This window comes from Muntiacus reevesi, chromosome 2 (genome assembly GCF_963930625.1).
Source record: "Muntiacus reevesi chromosome 2, mMunRee1.1, whole genome shotgun sequence".
Lineage (NCBI taxonomy): Eukaryota > Metazoa > Chordata > Mammalia > Artiodactyla > Cervidae > Muntiacus > Muntiacus reevesi.
Window position 1 is genome coordinate 25,368,916 of NC_089250.1, and position 5,542 is coordinate 25,374,457.

A 5,542-nucleotide genomic window follows, 5' to 3' on the forward strand; every position below is an offset into this window, starting at 1 on the left:
TATCCAGGCCCTGGTTCCAGTACCAGCTATAAGATCCTGGGAAAGTTACTCTATATTCCCGTGCCTTGGCTTCTCATCTGGAACATATGAATTAAATACCTGCCTGGTTGGGTTGTGAGGACAGTATGCAGCAGTCTTGCAAAAGGGAAAAGTTGCTCAGTCGTGTCCAACACTTTGCAACCCCATGGACTCTACAGTCCATGGAATTCTCCAGACCAGAATACTGGAGTGGGTAACCTTTCCCTTCTCCAGGGATCTCTCCAATGTTTAAGTAGAAGCTTTATTTAGGTGGGGCAGGGGGGAATGACAATTTGTCATTTGCAAGTCTGGGCCAAAACAGTAGGCTCTCACTTTCCTTTTCACCAACTAAAATTAGTTTTTGGCAACAAGATTCAGGGTTATTGACTCTGAAGCTGCTGGCAGTTTAAGTTTTTAGTCTATCCAAATTCTTTTTTTTTTTTTTAAAGTGGACATAGCTTTATTATTTTGCTTCCATTTATAAAGTCATGGCCATGTGGAAAATTTCAATAATTAGAGAAAAGAATACAGAGGCAAATGAAACACACTTGGAGATGTGACACCGAGTGGCAACTACTGCACTCATTATTGTGAAAATTCTTCTACACCAGCTCAGTTCAGTTCAATTCAGTAGCTCAAGTGATGGCCGACTCTTTGCGACCCTACGAACCGCAGCACACCAGGCCTCCCTGTCCATCACCAACTCCCGGAGTTCACCCAAATCCAAGTCCATCGAGTTGATGATGCCATCCAACCATCTCATCCTCGGTCGTCCTCTTCTCCCCCTGCCCTCCAAATTCTTACAGTTCAGAGAACAGAAAACCCCAATTTCTCCTCTTATAAACTTAATCCAATGTGAACACAAACTTTCAAGGTTCGTTCAGGGATGCTAATTATTTTCGTGTTCAGTTTTTCCGTGATGAGGCCCTTCTTGGATGTCAGTGAGCAGGATTAAACCCCAGGAGCATGTGAGGCCACCCTAAAATGCCTCATTGTCTTCCAGCCTTTCTGGGTCACTCAGTATTTGATTATCCAGACTAATTGTGGGCAAGGAAAGCGTGAATAATCAAATTGTACAGACAAGCATTAGTACCTTATTTTGGCCGACGACTTCATCCTTCTTCTCAAAACTTTTTTTCCAAAAGAGCTAAGAAGGAAAGTAGAAGCTTTGTTTCCTGTCTTTGCTCTACTTCCTCTGCCCTTTCAAAGAACTATTGACAAATGACAAGTTGTCTTCCTCCCAAGAGTCCCCTTCCTTCGGCCGTAAAGAAGTGGTATCAACAATATATCTAGGTAGTCATTCCCTGAGAAGGTGAACTTGCCTGTTTCTAGAACTTTCTGGTATAAAAAAGGAAGACAGAACTTGAGCCTGAACTTGGCTTCTGGCTTTTTCTTGATCATCTTCCAACAATCTTAAAGGTCAATTTTTTCTTTTTTTCCATTATAGGATTTTTGGCACCTCAGAAGTAATAATGGAAATAAACATTTAACAGATGGTCCCAGCAGCTTCCCTGACACACAAGCATAGCACAAAAGGGAAGCATGTATAATAGAGTTGATTAGATCTTATTTTAATTTACTTTATTTCTTACAGGATATTCTCCTGGTCACTTTTCTAGTTTTCTTTCTTTCTTTCTTTCTTTTTTTTTAATATGCCTTTTATTACTGGGGTCCCTTACACACAATTTCTGAATTGTTTCTCAAAGTCAAGACCCTGTACCTCCCTCAGCCGCCTTCTGCACCACAGAGAAACGCCTACCTTAGTGTTAGCACAAATGGCTTTGCTCCAGCAACTCTGCAGAGGTTCTGCAGGAAGACTTAGGAAGTGTTCCCTAAACTGCATCTGGTTCTCTTGTGAAACCAGTGGTCACAGGGTGGAAGTAAGCCAAGGAAATATTAGCAACAAGGAGAAGAAAGAAAAGAATTGAAAGAATATATTAAGGTTTTCCACTGCTAAGTGCCAGGGGTGGGGGAAACCCTAGGGTAAAAATGTCAGCCTCGGGTTAGAGGGACAGCAAATAGTCCTGGTGAAGTCATCTGTGTTTTCATATTCACACAAGACTCTGCGGGGTCCTTTCCTGAAAGTTGGGGAGAGATCACTAATCTGTTGACATGAACAGAGGAGAAGCAGTGGTCTTGAGGGGCTGAGAACAAACCCAGCTCACCTTTCTGCTTAGAGACCTGTCCTGGCAACCCTCTGAGAGGAGGGTTGTAATTCACCATTGCGACACCTAGTGGCTGGCATCCATGTCTGTATCAGCAACATATACATTTATAAGATGTTATTTTGGATTTTAAAAAATGGAAAAAACTTACCTTGAACTGCAAGATCACCGTTTAACCACCGGAGAACAGAGCAAAAAGCCAGTTGTATTTAATCATTGACTTGAAAGTTACATTCCTTAGGATTCTTAGATAAGATGTGCAGAAGCAGGTGAACAGAAATATCAAATCCTTGGCAAGGTCCATTACAACATAATATCAGTCTTACGGGCTAGTGGAATAAGTGAGAAACTGTCCCCTGAGTTTCACAACTTGATAAGAGGAAGGAAACAGGAAGTCAACCTAAATCAAACCTTCTCATCTGGAAAGGAAAGAGACAAGTGTGCTAAAGAAAGGCTAAGTTTTGTAGATCTTGATAGTGGTGACCTCGCTTGGGCCTTTCAGGTGTTTCCTTCTTCATATCTCTTTGTTTAAGTGTTAAATATTCTTACATGTTATGGGCTGATGTGCAATACTAACCGAACATTTCTAACTCCTCAGGAATACTCATCTAGTGAATACATTTAGACTGATCATAGCCTTAACACAGTACTGGAGAAAATGAAGAAGAATCAAGTTTTCAATTAGGTGTGAGCTTTCTATCATCTTCCACCCTCAATGGTAGAGGCAGAGGCTCGTTCAGCGAAATGAGGTGATTCAGGGTTCATAGGACGATCATAATAATATTAATATTATCCTCCCTTTTTTACTGTGCCGTAACTTATTAAACCAATTTTCTTTTGTTGGACACTTAGTATACATACTTGGCCACACGGAGCAGCATGTGGGGTCTTCCCTGACCAGCTTCGAACCCATGCCCCCTGTAGTGGAAGCACAAGGTGTTCGCCACTGGACTACTAGAGAAGTGCCCTAGTTTAAAATATTCTGACTATTGCAAATAACCGTTTAATAAGCTTCTTTGTGCATAATCCTTTGTACCCAGCACCGATACTTTGTTTTAAAATTATAATGAAATATTTAAAGCATATAAAATACACAAATCATTTTTAAAAATACCTGTGTACCCACGGTCCTGCTTAAGAATTTGATCTTTAACAATATAGTGGGAGCCTCTAGGCATTCTTCTCCATCTTACATTGGGATAAGTCTCTTTTCTTATCCCAATGTAATCTTGTCTTGATGTCACTGTGTAACACTCTTCCATATTCCTTTATGCTTTCAATACATGGTGTGTATTTCTAAGCCACACATATATTAACTAGTTAATATAACCTTCTCTGATTGCAAATTTAATAAATGCTCATTGTGGAAAGGCTGGCAAGATAATGAGGTATAAAGAGAAGTATAAATAAGAATTCAAACAAAATTATTGTCCTAAACACAACAGTATAAATACCATTGTTAGTATTTTGATCCATTTTGTTCCTCTTATTACATACTTCACAAAATCGACTGGGTTCAAAACAATTGCTTTAAAATGAATGGGGCTTCCCTGGTGGTCCAGTGGTTAAGACTCCTCTTCTACTACAGTGGGTGCAGATTCAATCCCTGGTTGGGGAACTAAGATTCTATTTGCCACTCAGTGTGGCATAAATAAAAATAAATAAAAAAAAATAAAATAAAATTGATGTGGCTGTTTCATTTACAAGTGCTTTTGTTTCCCATGGGCTTCCCTTGTGGCTCAGCTGGTAAAGAATCCACCTACCATGTGGGGGACCTGGGTTTGATCCCTGGGTTGGGAAGATCCTCTAGAGAAGGGAAAGCCTACCCACTCCAGTATTCTGGCCTGGAGAAGTTCATGGACTGCATAGTCCATGAGGTTGCAAAGAGTAGGATACAACTGAGCAACTTTCACTTTTACTTTGTTTCCTATCTCACTCACTGAGTTCCCTGTGAGGTCAGTGATGTATTTTTATCTCCATTTTTGAGATAAGGAACAGAGGTCTTGAGAGATAAGACAGTACCTCGAGATCTCTCAGCTCTCAAGTGAAGGAATCAGGACTCATATCTGGATCTTTGGATTCAGAGTCGTGTGGTTTTTCTGTTGAAATATCCCAGGGTCACCACCATTCTCCCCCACTGAAGTAAATGGTGGCCCTTCCTTCTCATTTTGTCTCCGTGCCTTCTCATGATCTCTTCAATTTAAGTGCCAGCTTGCATCTTTAATTTAAATCGATTTTGCCTGTGTGTAAAAGTTGACTGGGGAGAAGAAATACAGTGTCATTTACCTTAGAGGACACATTTTTTTAAAAAAAACTATTTTTAATTGAAGAACAATTGCTTTACAATATCGCATTGGTTTCTGTTGCACATCGACCTGAATCAGCCATAGGTATACGTAAGTCCTCTCCCTCTTGGACCTCCCTTCCACTTCCCACCCCTCTAGGTTGTCACAGAGCCCTGGTTTGAGTCACACAGCAAATTAGAGGTGTAATCTTTAAGAAATGGTCCTGGTTTTCAGCTGTTGCCGCTCTGACTCACCTTTCTTCTGAGCTAAGGCCTGTATCCTGAGTAGAGGCATGGCTTTAACTTGTTGTTGTCAGAAAGGTCCACACTTCCAAAATGTGCTTAAACTGCTCCTGTGTGGTAGAATCTCTGTCCAAGGACAGGAGCTTCTGGGAGCAAATAAATTGGCAAAAAAAAGTGTGTAGGGGGGGGGGAGGTGGCAATTTCCATTAAGATGACTCTAGATTTGGCCTAAATTGGAATGTTAATTTTGTCAGAAGTTTCCATAGAAATACTGATGATCAAAAAATTATCTTTTTTTTTTTTTCCGTGTGGTGGTTTAGTCACTAAGTTGTGTCCAACCCTTGCAACTCCACAGACTAGACTGCCAGACTTCTCTGTCCCTGGGATTCTCAAGGTAAGAATACTGGAGTGGGTTGCCATTTCCTTCTCCAGGGAATCTTCCTGACCCAGGAATCAAACCTGGATCTCCTCATTGCAGCAGATTCTTTACCGACTGAACTATATTCTTTTTGAGTGGTTAACAAAAGGACGCAGTGAAGCTCTTTTATGTATCTTTTCAGCTACTCTTCTTTTTTTTACTTTCGTTGAGGATGTCTGCAAACATGATTCATCTGTCTATTCCTGCAGCACAGCCAACCTTCTTTTTTATTAGAGAAATTCCAGCCACCAACTAGAGCATCTCTAGCATAGCAGTTGTGAGGGAGACTTTGGAAATTCTTAACTGTTTTCTGGTGGTGTCTGTTTTATTACATTGCTCATGCACAGAAGCTGAAGATGTTACATCATCACCCACCATCATCATTGTAACACGGGTCAGACGGTACAGCATAAC